The sequence below is a fragment of the Coregonus clupeaformis genome, chromosome 1 (genome assembly GCF_020615455.1).
Source record: "Coregonus clupeaformis isolate EN_2021a chromosome 1, ASM2061545v1, whole genome shotgun sequence".
NCBI classification, from domain to species: Eukaryota; Metazoa; Chordata; class Actinopteri; order Salmoniformes; family Salmonidae; genus Coregonus; species Coregonus clupeaformis.
In genome coordinates this window covers 67,196,122-67,214,534 of record NC_059192.1, presented here as the reverse complement: position 1 = coordinate 67,214,534, position 18,413 = coordinate 67,196,122, and positions in this window count along the sequence as shown.

Below are 18,413 nucleotides of genomic sequence, written 5' to 3'. Positions count from 1 at the left end.
ACTTTTTCGTAAAAACTCAACTCGTCGTGTTTGGAGGACAAAGAATGCTGAGTTGCATCCAAAGAACACCATACCTACTGTGAAGCATGGGGGTGGAAACATCATGCTTTGGGGCTGTTTTTCTGCAAAGGGACCAGGACGACTGATCCGTGTAAAGGAAAGAATGAATGGGGCCATGTATCGTGAGATTTTGAGTGAAAACCTCCTTCCATCAGCAAGGGCATTGAAGATGAAACGTGGCTGGGTCTTTCAGCATAACAATGATCCCAAACACACCGCCCGGGCAACGAAGGAGTGGCTTCGTAAGAAGCATTTCAAGGTCCTGGAGTGGCCTAGCCAGGCTCCAGATCTCAACCCCATAGAACATTTTTGGAGGGAGTTGAAAGTCCGTGTTGCCCAGCGACAGCCCCAAAACATCACTGCTCTAGAGGAGATCTGCATGGAGGAATGGGCCAAAATACCAGCAACAGTGTGTGAAAACCTTGTGAAGACTTACAGAAAACGTTTGACCTGTGTCATTGCCAACAAAGGGTATATAACAAAGTATTGAGAAACTTTTGTTATTGACCAAATACTTATTTTTCACCATAATTTGCAAATAAATTCATTAAAAATCCTACAATGTGATGTTCTGGAATTTTTTTCCTCATTTTGTCTGTCATAGTTGACGTGTACCTATTATGAAAATTACAGGCCTCTCTCATCTTTTTAAGTGGGAGAACTTGCACAATTGGTGGTTGACTAAATACTTTTTTTCCCCACTGTATATCACTCGAGGTGGGGAAAACTTCAATCCATTTGGAGTAACTGTCAACCATTACCAACATATATTTCTTCCTTTTATAGGCAGATATGTGAAGACAATCAATTTGCATATTTACCAAAGGGCCAGGGCCCCAGGGGACTGGTAATTCCCCCTTAGGACACATGACTCACATCGTGATTCATGCGTTAAAAAACAACAACAACACTGCCTGTTAAATCAAAAATAAACAAATTAGAATAACAAATCAAAATAGAATTACAACTCTTGATAACTCCATAAGGAAATAATTGTATCCCATAAGGTAATGGTAAAATAGACTAGAGACAGGTGTCCCTCATTCAGGGGCAGCGCTCTCTCTCTGTCCTTCTCATGGTCCGAATCACATATAGGAATATTGAAAAATTATAAACTTCTTCTAATTATTAGTGTTTAAATCTCACCCTGTCTCCAGTCTTTCTAGTGAAGGTGATCAGGCCTCACCAGGAAGTCAGAACAGAGGTCAGAGGTCAGTCAGCCCTATTAAGTGAGTGTTTGTTTCTTGTACCTCAGACATTATTTAAAGATATTTCAAACATTTTGTGTATCAGGTTTAAATTTGGTTTTTCAGTACATTTCTTATCAAGAGAATTTACATGTTGGCAACCAAAACTCTGACAATAGATACTTCAGAAAATTTCGTTTTTGTACCCTTTAAGTTGCATCCTTTCTCACCCGTGAAAAACCCACTAAAACTAAAATCAAACAGAATATGAACCACTAACAAATATTCATTAACAGGTGGGTTGTGTGTGGGTGCTGGCGTGTGTGTAGTAAAAATCGTAGGGTAAAAACAAACAAAATGGCCAGGCCTTACTTAATTTGGGAGCTCCCTTGACAGCTGGATCCGGGTACCTTTAACTGCTCTCCTAAGGCACTTGCCTTAGGAACCCTTTCAAAGGGAGAGATACAGAATCATTGATAAACATGAAAAAATAGGCACCTTCTAAAGTAAACAATCCCAGAGACCCTCTCTTGTAATCATTGTCAGTTTGACCCGTTGCATTGAAATATAATTATGTACAAACTGTCCTTGGGACATAAACTAGTCAACATATGAAACCTGTTGTTCAACAAATCTGCTAGGACCTTCAAAAAGTTGGTGCTGGCTTATCAGCTCAATATTCGGTACTTAAAACATTTACTTGGCTCTACTTCATTCTGGACACAGTTGCACGTAATGGAAAAATATTATTGTTTTAGATGACATTACCTTGTTACTTAAATCACTGGTGCTACCCAAACTATGGAATTGAGAAATAAATTGTCAAAAACGTGTCTTATTCAATTATTCATACCTTTGTCCCAAATTTCCCACTGTCTCTCTTACAGACTGTTTGAGTTCAGTGTGTACTGGCGGCTATCTATTGTTCCACAGGAAGCTTATCTCTAACCCAAACAACAGATGACTTAAACACGAGAGCAGAGGACCAGGCCTTGAAGAGTGAGCGGCCTCTAATTTAATATCAGTCCCAAAGCTTAGTCCCTATGTCTTACTTCTTAAATTACTAAGATATTGCATTATTGGAGTGCTATCTGAAAGCCAATTACCATTCACTTTGTTACTTTCACTAGTCTCCATATCTGTTTCCTTCAACTAGGACTCCCTTCTTCCCAATAGGAAGACCTTCTCAATCTACTGCTAATACACACGAATCACTCTCAAACAACATTCTGCTTTTCCCCCTATTACAAGGTTTAAAACAAAACAAAACAAACATTAACTTTCTCCATATTGGAAGGCATTGTTTTAATTTTAGTCTACCATAACAATGTTACCTCTTAATATTTATTACCAATTTCTGTTGGATATTCACTTTCTGCATCACACTTATTAAATGTCTATTATTTTAAGATTAACATGTACATTTGATTTGATTTGAATGCTTTGGAGGGATCAATATGTATTAACTGGGCTGCCACTGTCTATCGGTCCCCTGTAGATGGCATGATGCTCTGTCCATAATAAGTCTCTACCTAGCAAGTTAAACGCTTGAGTAGGTTGTGCTGGATATTTTTAATGTTTGTGCTTTTCTAATAACTAATTTCTGTGTTCTATTCATGTGCTTTTCTAATAACCGTTTTCTGTGTTCATGCAAGTGACCGACTGAACGAATCCTCACTATCAGTAGCTACAATTTGGCAGTATGCCCAGAACTTTGTTTTGAGAACAAAAGATCTCAGTTTTAAGGTCTCAAATTAGAGAGAAGAAGCCTCGTGAGGTATTGGTCTGTCACATGTTATGAACCAGTATTGGTCAGTCACATTAAACAAAATGGTAATGATGAATTAATTATGCTAAATCATGCAAATATAACTTGTCTGTGTATAGCCGTATATAAGACAACTGCTGGGACTGCCCCAGCAGAGCTTCTGACAGACCTTCACTATGGTGCATTAAGTTTGTTGGAACCTCTCCAGCGCGCTGACAATAAACAATGATTCATTTAAGATTGACTTCGAGTGTCCCTGTGTAAGAATTTCCACGATAATTTGGCGTCACGAAAAAGATCATTGATTCTGCCTGCGGAGCTTTCCAGTGGGGGTCTGCAAGAAAAACCGGTGGTGCATTTTATGAAGCGTGAGGGAAATTTCCATCTGACCAAAAGAGGACGAGGACCCGCCCAGACCCTTACTGTGAGCTGCCTAGGAGGAAACACATAATCTGCCAACAATTGAGGGACAGCAACTGATTTCAGTAAGTCAATTTATTGAGTATTATATGTATGGGAAGTGGCAAGACTATAGAGCCCATAGCACATAGCATTTATGATTATATAAACTACTGAGACTATAGACACTGAGAGACTATACAGTGAGGGAAAAAAGTATTTGATCCCCTGCTGATTTTGTACGTTTGCCCACTGACTAAGAAATGATCAGTCTATAATTTTAATGGTAGGTTTATTTGAACAGTGAGAGACAGAAAAGCAACAAAACAATCCAGAAAAACGCATGTCAAAAATGTTATAAATTGATTTGCATTTTAATGAGGGAAATAAGTATTTGACCCCCTCTCAATCACAAAGATTTCTGGCTCTCAGGTGTCTTTTATACAGGTAACGAGCAGAGATTAGGAGCACACTCTTAAAGGGAGTGCTCCTAATCTCAGTTTGTTACCTGTATAAAAGACACCTGTCCACAGAAGCAATCAATCAATCCGATTCCAAACTCTCCACCATGGCCAAGACCAAAGAGCTCTCCAAGGATGTCAGGGACAAGATTGTAGACCTACACAAGGCTGGAATGGGCGACAAGACCATCGCCAAGCAGCTTGGTGAGAAGGTGACAACAGTTGGTGCGATTTTTCGCAAATGGAAGAAACAGAAAATAACTGTCAATCTCCCTCGGCCTGGGGCTCCATGCAAGATCTCACCTCGTGGAGTTCCAATGATCATGAGAACGGTGAGGAATCAGCCCAGAACTACACAGGAGGATGTTGTCAATGATCTCAAGGCAGCTGGGACCATATTCACCAAGAAAATAATTGGTAACACACTACGCCGTGAAGGACTGAAATCCTGCAGCGCCCGCAAGGTCCCCCTGCTCAAGAAAGCACATATACAGGGCCGTCTGAAGTTTGCCAATGAACATCTGAATGATTCAGAGGAGAACTGGGTGAAAGTGTTGTGGTCAGATGAGACCAAAATCGAGCTCTTTGGCATCAACTCAACCTGCCGTGTTTGGAGGAGGAGGAATGCTGCCTATGACCCAAGAACACCATCCCCACCGTCAAACATGGAGGTGGAAACATTATGCTTTGGGGGTGTTTTCCTGCTAAGGGGACAGGACAACTTCACCGCATCAAAGGGATGATGGACGGGGCCATGTACCATCAAATCTTGGGTGAGAACCTCCTTCCCTCAGCCAGGGCATTGAAAATGGGTCGTGGATGGGTATTCCAGCATGACAATGACCCAAAACACACGGCCAAGGCAACAAATGAGTGGCTCAAGAAGAAGCACATTAAGGCCTTGGAGTGGCCTAGCCAGTCTCCAGACCTTAATCCCATAGAAAATCTGTGGAGGGAGCTGAAGGTTCGAGTTGCCAAACGTCAGCCTCGAAACCTTAATGACTTGGAGAAGATCTGCAAAGAGGAGTGGAACAAAATCCCTCCTGAGATGTGTGCAAACCTGGTGGCCAACTACAAGAAACGTCTGACCTCTAAGATTGCCAACAAGGGTTTTGCCACCAAGTACTAAGTCATGTTTTGCAGAGTGGTCAAATACTTATTTCCCTCATTAAAATGCAAATCAATTTATAACATTTTTGACATGCGTTTTTCTGGATTTTTTGTTGTTGTTATTCTGTCTCTCACTGTTCAAATAAACCTACCATTAAAATTATAGACTGATCATGTCTTTGTCAGTGGGCAAACGTACAAAATCAGCAGGGGATCAAATACATTTTTCCCTCACTGTATATACTGTAGAGCAGGGTTCTTCAATTCCGGTCCTGGAGGGCCGAAACACCTCTGTTTTTCATCCTCTCCTTCTAATCAGGGGCTAATTCAGACCTGGGACACCAGGTGAGTGCAATTAACTACCAGATAGAAATAAAAAACAGAAGCGTTTCGGCCCTCCAGGACCGGAATTGAAGAACCCTGCTGTAGAGTATAGATACTGTAGACCAGGGTTCTTCAATCCTGGTCCTGGAGGGCCGAAACACCTCTGTTTTTCATCCTCTCCTTCTAATCAGGGGCTAATTCAGACCTGGGAAAACCAGGTGAGTGCAATTAACTACCAGGTAGAAATAAAAAACAGAAGTGTTTCGGCCCTCCAGGACCAGGATTGAAGAACCCTGCTGTAGACTATGGACTACATAGACTATTGAGACTATAGATACTGTAGATACGCGAGAATATACAGTTGAAGTCGGAAGTTCACATGCACCTTAGCCAAATACATTTAAACTCAGTTTTTCACAATTCCTGACATTGAAACCTAGTAAAAATTCCCTGTCTTAGGTCAGTTAGGATCACCACTTTATTTTAAGAATGTGAAATGTCAGAATAATAGTAGAGAGAATGATTTATTTCAGCTTTTAATTCTTTCATCACATTCCCAGTGGGTCAGAAGTTTACATACACTCAGTATTTGGTAGCATTGCCTTTAAATTGTTTAACTTGAGTCAAACGTTTCGGGTAGCCTTCCACAAACTTCCCACAATAAATTGGGTGAATTCTGGCCCATTCCTCCTGACAGAGCTGGTGTAACTGAGTCAGGTATGTAGGCCTCCTTGCTCGAACACGCTTTTTCAGTTCTGCCCACACATTTTCTATAGGATTGAGGTCAGGGCTTTGTGATGGCCACTCCAATACCTTTACTTTGTTGTCCTTAAGCCATTTTGCCACAACTTTGGAAGTATGCTTGGGGTCATTGTCCATTTGGAAGACCCATTTGCGACCAAGCTTTAACTTCCTGACTGATGTCTTGAGATGTTGCTTCAATATATCCACATAATTTTCCTTCCTCATGATGCCATCTGTTTTGTGAAGTGCACCAGTCTCTCCTGCAGCAAAGCGCACCCACTGTCACGCCCTGGCTCTGGGGACTCTTAAATGTTGAGCCAGGGTGTGGAGTTTCTATGTCATATTTTCTATGTTGTGTTTTCTAGATCGTTTAGATCTATGTTGGCCAGGGTGGTTCCTAATCAGAGGCAGCTCTATCTCGTTGTCTCTGATTGGGGACCATACTTAGGCAGCCTGTTTGGCACTAGTCGGTGTGGGATCTTGTTCCGTTAAGGTTTGTTTTGTGTAACCTAGGACTTCACGTTTCTTTTGTTTGTTGTTTTGTCGTGAGTTTAGTACTTAATAAAATGTACGCTTATCACGCTGCGCCTTGGTTCCACGAATCATTAAACGATCGTGACAGAAGATCCCACCAAAAGAGGACCAAGCAGCGTGTCCAGGAACAGACAGCCTGGACCTGAGAGGAGATCCTGGACGGGAAGGGATCCTGGACTTGGGAGGAGATTCAGGCCGGAATGTATCGCCGTCCTTGGGAGGAGACTGTGGAGGCGCGCTATAGAGAGGAGCAGCGGCAACGCAGAGGGTACCGGCCGAGGAGGAAGCCCGAGAGACAGCCCCAAGAAAAAACATTTGGGGGGCTAAAAGGGTGGTTGGCGGAGCCTAGGGTTAGAGCAGAGCCAACTCCCCGTACTCAGGCTAGGAAGCGTGTGACTGGGCAGGCTCCGTGTTATGCGGAGCCACGTACTGTGCCGCGAGTGTTCCGGCACAGTCCTGTACGTCCTGTGCTAGCACCACGCACGTGTCGTGCAAAGATGGGCATTCAGCCAGGACGGGGTGTGCCGGCTCAACGCTTGTGGTCTCCAGTACGCCTCCTCGGTCCCGTATATCCTGCGCCAGTGCCACGTGCTGTAGCGCCACTACGAGTGCACAGCCCCGTACGTCCTGTGCTGATGCCTCACACGTATTGTGTGGAAGTAGGCATTCAGCCAGGACGGGTTGTGTCAGCTCTTCGCTCCAGACCTCCAGTCCGCCTCCACAGTCCGGCCCGGCCCGTTCCGGCTCCCCGCACCAAGCCAGTGGTGCGTGTTCCCAGTCCAGCCCGGCCTGTTCCTGCTCCCCGCACCAAGCCAGTGGTGCGTGTTCCCAGTCCAGCCCGGCCTGTTCCTGTCCCTCGCACCAAGCCAGTGGTGCGCGTCGCCAGTCCGGTCCGGCCTGTTCCTGCCCCTCGCACCAAGCCAGTGGTGCGCGTCGCCAGCCCGGTCCGGCCTGTTCCTGCTCCCCGCACCAAGCCAGTGGTGCGTGTTCCCAGTCCAGCCCGGCCTGTTCCTGCTCCCCGCACCAAGCCAGTGGTGCGTGTTCCCAGTCCAGCCCGGCCTGTTCCTGTCCCTCGCACCAAGCCAGTGGTGCGCGTCGCCAGTCCGGTCCGGCCTGTTCCTGCCCCCTCGCACCAAGCCAGTGGTGCGCTGTCGCCAGCCCGGTCCGGCCTGTTCCTGCTCCCCGCACCAAGCCAGTGGTGCGTGTTCCCAGTCCAGCCCGGCCTGTTCCTGTCCCTCGCGCTAGCCAGTGGTGCGGTCGCCAGCCCGGTCCGGCCCGTTCCTGCTCCCCGCACCAAGCCAGTGGTGCGCGCGCCAGCCCGGTCCGGCCCGTTCCTGCTCCCCGCACCAAGCCAGTGGTGACCGTCGTCAGCCGGTCCGGCCCGTTCCTGCTCCCCGCACCAAGCCAGTGGTGCGCGTCGTCAGCACGGTCCGGCCCGTACCCTGCTCCCCGCACCAAGCCAGTGGTGCGCGTCGTCAGCCCGGTGCGGCCCATTCCTGCTCCCCGCACCAAGCCAGTGGTGCGCGTCGTCAGCCCGGTCCGGCCCGCTCCTGCTCCCCGCACCAAGCCAGTGGTGCGCGTCATCAGCCCGGTCCGGCCCGCTCCTGCTCCCCGCACCAAGCCAGTGGTGCGTGTGTCCAGTCCGGCACGGCCCGTGCCTGTTCCACCGGTGCCTGGTCCGGCACCAGTCAGCTGCTCCACTCCGGAGCCAGAGCAATCCGCTCCACCGGGGTCCGGTCCAGCTCCGGCCAGCGGCTCCAGTCCGGAGCCTGTACAGATCGATCCACCGTCGTCGGGTCCAGCTCCAGTCAGTGGTGTCAGACCAGACCAGGGGCGCAACGGGGAGGTGGAGAGAAAGTGGTGGTCACGCCCGGAGCCGGATCCACCTCCGAGGCGGAATGCCCACCCGGCCCCTACCCTGTTGTGTTTGTGTGGCGCGGTCGCAGTCCGCGCCTTTGGGGTGGGGGGGTACTGTCACGCCCTGGCTCTGGGGACTCTTAAATGTTGAGCCAGGGTGTGGAGTTTCTATGTCATATTTTCTATGTTGTGTTTTCTAGATCGTTTAGATCTATGTTGGCCAGGGTGGTTCCTAATCAGAGGCAGCTCTATCTCGTTGTCTCTGATTGGGGACCATACTTAGGCAGCCTGTTTGGCACTAGTCGGTGTGGGATCTTGTTCCGTTAAGGTTTGTTTTGTGTAACCTTTGTTTGTTGTTTTGTCGTGAGTTTAGTACTTAATAAAATGTACGCTTATCACGCTGCGCCTTGGTTCCACGAATCATTAAACGATCGTGACACCCACATCATGATGCTGCCACCCCCGTGCTTCACGGTTGGGATGGTGTTATTCGGCTTGCAAGCCTTCCCCTTTTTCCTCCAAACATAACGATGGTCATTATGGCCAAACAGTTCTATTTTTGTTTCATCAGACCAGAGGACATTTCTCAAAAAAGTAAGATCTTTGTCCCCATGTGCAGTTTCAAACTTTTGTACCTGTTTCCTCCAGCATCTTCACAAGGTCCTTTGCTGTTGTTCTGGGATTGATTTGCACTTTTCGCACCAAAGTACTTTCATCTCTAGGAGACAGAATGCGTCTCCTTCCTGAGCGGTATGACGGCTGCGTGGTCCCATGGTGTTTATACTTGCGTACTATTGTTTGTACAGATGAACGTGGTACCTTCAGCCGTTTGGAAATTTCTCCCAAGGATGAACCAGACTTGTGGAGGTCTACAATTTTATTTCTGAGGTCTTGGCTGATTTTATTTTATTTTCCCATGATGTCAAGCAAAGAGTTTGAAGGTAGGCCTTGAAATACATCCACAGGTACACCTCCAATTGACTCAAATGATGTCAATTATCCTATCAGAAGCTTCTAAAGCCATGACATCATTTTCTGGAATTTTCCAAGCTGTTTAAAGTCAACTTAGTGTATGTCAACTTCTGACCCACTGGAATTGTGATACAGTGAATTATAAGTGAAATAATCTGTCTGAAAACAATTGTTGGAAAAATGACTTGTGTCATGCACAAAGTAGATGTCCTAACCAACTTGCCAAAACTATAGTTTGTTAACAAGAAATTTGTGGAGTGGTTGAAAAACGAGTTTTAATGACTCCAACCTAAGTGTATGTAAACTTCCGACTTCAACTGTAGATACTATAGAGAGTATACAGTGGGGGAAAAAAGTATTTAGTCAGTCACCAATTGTGCAAGTTCTCCCACTTAAAAAGATGAGAGAGGCCTGTAATTTTCATCATAGGTACACGTCAACTATGACAGACAAAATGAGAAAAGAAAATCCAGAAAATCACATTGTAGGATTTTTAATTAATTTATTTGCAAATTATGGTGGAAAATAAGTATTTGGTCAATAACAAAAGTTTCTCAATACTTTGTTATATACCCTTTGTTGGCAATGACACAGGTCAAACGTTTTCTGTAAGTCTTCACAAGGTTTTCACACACTGTTGCTGGTATTTTGGCCCATTCCTCCATGCAGATCTCCTCTAGAGCAGTGATGTTTTGGGGCTGTCGCTGGGCAACACGGACTTTCAACTCCCTCCAAAGATTTTCTATGGGGTTGAGATCTGGAGCCTGGCTAGGCCACTCCAGGACCTTGAAATGCTTCTTACGAGCCACTCCTTCGTTGCCCGGCGGTGTGTTTGGGATCATTGTCATGCTGAAAGACCCAGCCACGTTTCATCTTAAATGCCCTTGCTGATGGAAGGAGGTTTTCACTCAAAATCTCACAATACATGGCCCCATTCATTCTTTCCCTTTACACGGATCAGTCGTCCTGGTCCCTTTGCAGAAAAACAGCCCCAAAGCATGATGTTTCCACCCCCATGCTTCACAGTAGGTATGGTGTTCTTTGGATGCAACTCAGCATTCTTTGTCCTCCAAACACGACTGAGTTGAGTTTTTACCAAAAAGTTCTATTTTGGTTTCATCTGACCATTTGACATTCTCCCCAATCCTCTTCTGGATCATCCAAATGCACTCTAGCAAACTTCAGACGGGCCTGGACATGTACTGGCTTAAGCAGGGGGACACGTCTGGCACTGCAGGATTTGAGTCCCTGGCGGTGTAGTGTGTTACTGATGGTAGGCTTTGTTACTTTGGTCCCAGCTCTCTGCAGGTCATTCACTAGATCCCCCCGTGTGGTTCTGGGATTTTTGCTCACCGTTCTTGTGATCATTTTGACCCCACGGGGTGAGATCTTGCTTGGAGCCCCAGATCGAGGGAGATTATCAGTGGTCTTGTATGTCTTCCATTTCCTAATAATTGCTCCCACAGTTGATTTCTTCAAACCAAGCTGCTTACCTATTGCAGATTCAGTCTTCCCAGCCTGGTGCAGGTCTACAATTTTGTTTCTGGTGTCCTTTGACAGCTCTTTGGTCTTGGCCATAGTGGAGTTTGGAGTGTGACTGTTTGAGGTTGTGGACAGGTGTCTTTTATACTGATAACAAGTTCAAACAGGTGCCATTAATATAGGTAACGAGTGGAGGACAGAGGAGCCTCTTAAAGAAGAAGTTACAGGTCTGTGAGAGCCAGAAATCTTGCTTGTTTGTAGGTGACCAAATACTTATTTTCCACCATAATTTGCAAATAAATTCATAAAAAATCCTACAATGTGATTTTCTGGAGAAAAAAAATCTCAATTTGTCTGTCATAGTTGACGTGTACCTATGATGAAAATTACAGGCCTCTCTCATCTTTTTAAGTGGGAGAACTTGCACAGTTGGTGGCTGACTAAATACTTTTTTCCCCCACTGTAGATACTGTAGAGACTATGGTGACTGTAGAGACTATAGAGGAACCGTTGAAGATACATATGACGTGGAAGAAGGCTAGAGCTAGTCTTAGAGAGAAGACTAGAGCGAGGGTAAGTAACGGTACCATGCCCCGCTGACAGCTGTCTGTAGGCATTTATAAGAGAAATCTCTACGTGGTCTGCAGCCACTGGTAGAGAATAGCATAAAGTGCACTAGGTGCTATTCTATATGTCTAAGTGAAGATACATATGGTGCGTAGGAAGTAACGACAGAGAATCGTTGAAGATGCACATGGGGTAATAAGGGAGATTACAGAGTGTGTTTGGGAATAGTACTAAGTGAATGTGTACTAAGAATAGTACTAAGTGAATATTTGAGAGGGTAACAGCCCCCGGACACTGATTTCCTCAATATGAAAGAGATTTGTACCTCTAGGACTGCTGCGCTGTGATCGTTGCTGCGGTGTGGAGGTGAAAACCTAAAGATTTATAACGTTATAAAGGGATTCTGTATGGAGATATGAAAGAAGAGAGTATTATTCCCGAATATGCTGTTAAATAGAACACTACAGTGAAAATTTAAACCCCTGTATGAATAGAACACTAGTGTAGAGGAGGAATTTGTGATGTAACACAAATGTATAATGGGTTACTAGAGATAAAGTAACATAATATTGAGTATAATGGGTTATTATAATGATCTGATGAAGTAAGAATAGAAAAATAATAATAATAAACAACTTGCACACCCACACGTAGACGTACATAAGTGTCACGGAATCAGCCGAGGCTGCTCCTCCTCCTTGCTTGGGCAGGCTTCGGCGTTCGTCGTCCCCGGAGTACTAGCTGCCACCGATCTATGTTTCGGTGTTTGACTTGTTTTGTCCTGATTGTGTACACCTGTTCCCCATTATGTTGTATTGTATTCCCTATTTAACCCTCTGTCGTTCATTGTGTGTTGTGTGTTATTGTATTTTCGTCATCGGCAGTGTTCGTGTGCGGGTTGTTTATCCTCCTTATGTGGAGATTATTTTTTCTACTCTGGTTACTTTCGAGTAAAGTACGTTTCCAGTAAGCTCTGTGTCCTGCTTTTGACTTCGCCTACCGCATTTCACCGTCGCATTCTGACAGAATAACACACCTTCATGGAGTCAGCAGGATCGGCGGTGCCAAGTGGATCACTGGAGGAGCGCGTAATCCACCAAGAGGCCATGATCCAGCACCTGGGCACCACCATGCAAGGGGTGATGGACACCTTGGGAGAGTGGAGGTTTGCCCACACCTCCTCCTACGATACCACCACCATCAGCCATACCCATCATTCCATCTCCGGAGTCCAGTGGGATTCGGCTCTCGCTCCCGAGGGCTTATGATGGCACCGCGGCCGGGTGTCAGGGTTTCCTACTCCAGGTTGAACTCTACCTAGCAACCATTCACCCGGCGCCCTCGGGATACGAGAGCGTGTCCGCCCTCATCTCCTGTCTGTCCGGCAAGGCGCTGGAGTGGGCCAACGCCGAATGGGGTGGGATAGACGCCGCTACGGTCAGCTATGCGGAGTTCACCCGCCGCTTCCGGGCAGTATTCGATCATCCCCCAGAGGGTAAAGCGGCGGGTGAGCGTCTATTCCACCTTAGACAGGGGAGGAGGAGCGCGCTGGACTTCCGGACGCTAGCTGCCAACACGGGATGAAATGAGAGGGCCCTCATCGACCACTACAGATGCAGCCTGAGGGAGGACATGCGTCGGGAATTGGCCTGCAGGGACACCAACCTCAGCTTTGGTCAACTGGTGGACATGTCGATTCGCCTGGATACCCTGTTGGCTACCCGCGGACGTCCGGATTCGGGGCCGTCCATTCCACCCCCCAGCACTTCCGAGCCAACCCCTATGGAGCTCGGGGGTGCTGGTGCTAGGGAGACCAGGAGGGAGACCAGGAGGGAGGCCGTCCCCTGCACCAACTGTGGCCGCAGAGGACACACTGCTGGTCGGTGCTGGGGAGGGTCTCCTAGGAATCGAGGCAGTGGGCGACGCACTGATGAGTCATTCCAGGTGAGTAGGCACCCAACTCACCCAGAGCTCTCTGCTGATCATATGTGTATTAAAGTGGTGTTTCTCGAGGTTTCTCCTCACTCCCAGCATAAGGCGCTAGTAGATTCAGGCGCAGCTGGGAATTTTATCGATCGCCAGTTCACCTATAAGTTAGGGATTCCTATCGTACCTGTTGATGTGCCCTTCCCCATTCATGCCCTAGATAGCCGCCCGTTGGGGTCAGGATTGATTAGGGAGGTCACGGCGCCTCTCCAGATGAAAACGCAGGAGGGTCATGAGGAGATAGTACGTTTGTATTTGATTGATTCTCCTGCGTTTCCCGTGGTGTTGGGGCTTCCCTGGTTAACAGCTCATGACCCCAACATTTCATGGCAGCAGAGAACCCTCCAGGGATGGTCTGATCAGTGTACTGGGCGGTGTGTAGGCGTTTCCGTAGGGGCAACGACGGTGGAAAGCCCGAACCAAGTTCCCACCTTGCACATTCCAACTGAGTATGCCGATTTGGTTCTCGCCTTCAGTAAGAAGAAGGCGACTCAATTACCACCTCATCGACAGGGGGATTGTGCGATAGACCTCCAGGTAGGCGCTGCGCTTCCACGTAGTCACGTGTATCCTCTGTCTCAGGAGGAGACGGCTGCTATGGAGACCTACGTCACCAAATCTTTTTGACAGGGGTACATACGGCCGTCTACTTCCCCTGCGTCCTCGAGTTTCTTTTTTGTGAAGAAGAAGGATGGGGGTTTACGCCCGTGTATTGATTACCGTGGTCTAAATCAGATCACCATCAAATACAGCTATCCTCTCCCTCTGATTGCTAGTATGACGGAGTCATTACACGGGGCGCGATTCTTCACAAAATTGGATCTCAGGAGCGCGTACAACCTGGTGCGCATTAGGGAGGGAGATGAGTGGAAGACAGCATTCAGTACCACCTCGGGTCACTATGAGTACCTCGTCATGCCATACGGGTTAATGAATGCTCCTTCAGTCTTCCAATCATTTGTGGACGAGATTTTCCGGGACTTGCATGGACAGGGTGTTGTGGTATATATTGATGACATTCTAATATACTCCGCTACACGAGCCGAGCATGTGTCCCTGGTGCGTCGAGTGCTTGGTAGACTGTTGGAGCATGACCTGTATGCGAAGGCGGAGAAATGTCTGTTCTTTCAGGAGTCCATCTCCTTCCTGGGACATCAGTTGTCCGCGTCAGGGGTAGAGATGGAGATTGACCGCGTTTCTGCCGTGCGTAATTGGCAGACTCCCACCACGGTAAAGGAGTTGCAGCGCTTCTTGGGTTTTGCCATTTACTACCAGAGGTTTATCGAGGGCTTTGGACAGGTAGCAGCTCCCATTACCTCTCTGCTAAAGGGGGGTCCGGTGCGCCTGCAGTGGTCAGCTGAGGCGGACAGGGCGTTTAAACGTCTGAAGGACTTGTTTACCTCGGCTCCGGTGCTGGCGCATCCGGATCCCTCTTTGGCATTTCAGGTGGAGGTGGACGCTTCCGAGGCTGGGATCAGCGCTGTGCTGTCTCAGCGCTCGGGTACGCCACCTAAACTCCGCCCCTGTGCTTTCTATTCTAAGAAGCTCAGTCCGGCGGAGCGCAATTATGACGTGGGGGATAGGGAGCTGCTGGCTGTGGTTCAAGCCCTGAAGGTGTGGATACATTGGCTTGAGGGGGCTAAACACCCTTTTCTCATTCTGACTGACCATCGTAACCTGGAGTACATCCGGGCAGCGAGGAGGCTGAATCCTCGCCAGGCAAGGTGGTCAATGTTTCTTTCCCGCTTTGTATTTAAGCTCACCTATAGACCAGGGTCCCAGAACGCTAAGGCAGACGCCCTGTCCCGACTATATGACACAGAGGAGAGGTCCATTGAGCCCACTCCCATACTCCCGGAGTCTTGCTTAGTGGCACCGGTGGTGTGGGAGGTGGATGCGGAAATCGAGCAGGCGTTACGTTCCGACCCTACTCCTCCACAGTGTCCGGAGGGTCGGAGGTACGTGCCGCTCGAGGTTCGCGACCGTTTGATATACTGGGCTCACACGTCACCCTCCTCTGGTCATCCGGGTATTGGTCGGACAGTGCACTGCCTTAGTGAGAAGTACTGGTGGCCAACCTTAGCTAAGGACGTGAGGGTTTATGTTTCCTCCTGCGCCCAGTGTAAGGCACCTAGACACCTGCCCAGGGGGAAGTTACAACCCCTACCCGTTCCACAACGGCCGTGGTCTCACCTATCGGTGGATTTTGTCACGGACCTTCCTCCCTCCCAGGGGAACACTACGATCTTGGTCGTTGTCGATCGGTTTTCTAAAGCCTGCCGTCTCATTCCCCTGCCAGGTCTCCCTACTGCCCTACAAACTGCTGAGGCCCTGTTTACACACGTCTTCCGGCACTATGAGGTGCCTGAGGATATAGTGTCTGATCGGGGTCCCCAGTTCACCTCTAGAATCTGGAGGGAATTTATGGAACGTCTGGGGGTCTCGATTAGCCTTACCTCAGGTTTTCACCCCGAGAGTAATGGGCAGGTGGAGAGAGTTAACAAGGATGTGGGTAGGTTTCTGAGGTCATATTGCCAGGACCGGCATGAGGAGTGGTCGGGATATATTCCCTGGGCAGAGATAGCCCAAAACTCCCTCCGCCATTCGTCCACTAACCTTACGCCTTTCCAGTGTGTGTTAGGTTATCAGCCGGTTCTGGCACCTTGGCATCAGAGCCAGACCGAATCCCCTGCGGTGGACGAGTGGTTTCGGCGCTCGGAAGAAACTTGGAACGCTGCGCATGTCCATCTGCAGCGGGCCATCAGGCGGCAAAAGGCGAGCGCCGATCGCCACCGCAGTGAGGCTCCGGTGTATGCACCGGGAGACCGGGTCTGGCTCTCGACCTGCCCCTTCGCCTGCCCTGCCGGAAGCTGGGTCGGATGTTTGTGGGGCCCTTTAAAGTCCTGAGGAGATTAACCCCTCGTTCCATGTATCTCTCCTCAGGCCGGTGGTGGCTGGTCCACTCCAGGAAAGTGAGGTACGAGAGGCTCCTCCGCCCCCGTTGGACATCGAGGGGGCTCCGGCGTACTCAGTCCGTTCCATCTTGGATTCAAGGCGTCGGACGGGGGGCCTGCAGTATCTCGTGGAGTGGGAGGGGTACGGTCCGGAGGAACGGTGCTGGGTCCCCAGGAGGGACATTCTAGATCCCTCCATGTTGAGGGACTTCCACCGGAGTCATCCGACTCTCCCTGCTCCGCGTCCTCCTGGCCGTCCCCGAGGCCGGGGTCGGCGCACGGCTGGAGCCGCGCGTCAAGGGGGGGGGTACTGTCACGGAATCAGCCGAGGCTGCTCCTCCTCCTTGCTCGGGCAGGCTTCGGCGTTCGTCATCCCCGGAGTACTAGCTGCCACCGATCTATGTTTCGGTGTTTGACTTGTTTTGTCCTGATTGTGTACACCTGTTCCCCATTATGTTGTATTGTATTCCCTATTTAACCCTCTGTCGTTCATTGTGTTGTGTGTTATTGTATTTTCGTCATCGGCAGTGTTCGTGTGCGGGTTGTTTATCCTCCTTATGTGGAGATTGTTTTTTCTACTCTGGTTACTTTCGAGTAAAGTACGTTTCCAGTAAGCTCTGTGTCCTGCTTTTGACTTCGCCTACCGCATTTCACCGTCGCATTCTGACAGTAAGTGGTGTAAAAAGTATTCTGAGGAATGTTCAGAGTGGTCCCTTTATGGATCATTTGAGGTATGATAAGGTTAAAGCATTGGACGGGACTTAACTTACCCCTAACCAATACAACTATAATTAGAACCAATGAATGTTGAACATGATTTTCTGTTAACTAAACTTAAAGATACAATTTATTGTACTCCTGGTGGAGTTTTCATTGATATCCCAAATGATGAGATATTAAACCAATGAGTAAGCAGGCAAATTGAACCACTCTCCCAGGAGGAGTGGGGATCTGACACTGCCTCCCAGTCTATTTTGTCTCAGGTGCCAGAAGTCTTATGGATAGAATTTTCCAATGACAGTGGAATGATAGGCAGTGCTAGCCTAGTTATAATAACTGTTTATCTCTCCCCTTCTGAATTGACCGATGTATTTTATAAATTCGGCACATTACATATGAATGGTCATTGGCAAACTTCAGACGGGCCTGGACATGCGCTGGCTTGAGCAGGGGGACCTTGCGTGCGCTGCAGGATTTGAATCCATGACGGCGTAGTGTGTCACTAATGGTTTTCTTTGAGACTGTGGTCCCAGCTCTCTTCAGGTCATTGACAAGGTCCTGCCGTGTAGTTCTGGGCTGATCCCTCACCTTCCTCATGATCATTGATGCCCCACAAGGTGAGATCTTGCATGGAGCCCCAGACCGAGGGTGATTGACCGTCATCTTGAACTTCTTCCATTTTCTAATAATTGCGCCAACAGTTGTTGCCTTCTCACCAAGCTGTTTGCCTATTGTCCTGCAGCCCATCCCAGCCTTGTGCAGGTCTACAATTGTATCCCTGATGTCCTTACACAGCTCTCTGGTCTTGGCCATTGTGGAGAGGTTGGAGTCTGTTTGATTGAGTGTGTGGACAGGTGTCTTTTATACAGGTAACGAGTTCAAAACAGGTGCAGTTAATACAGGTAATGAGTGGAGAACAGGAGGGCTTCTTAAAGAAAAACTAACAGGTCTGTGAGAGCCGGAATTCTTACTGGTTGGTAGGTGATCAAATACTTATGTCATGCAACAAAATGCAAATTAATTACTTAAAAATCATACAATGTGATTTTCTGGATTTTTCTTTTAGATCCTGTCTCTCACAGTTGAAGTGTACCTATGATAAAAATTGCAGACCTTTACATGCTTTGTAAGTAGGAAAACCTGCAAAATCAACAGTGTATCAAATACTTGTTCTCCCCACTGTATACATTTCTGTGTTCTATGTTTGTGCTTTTATAATAACCGTTTTCTGTGTTCATGCAAGTGACTGATTGAACGAATCTTCACTATCAGTAGCTGCAATTTGGCA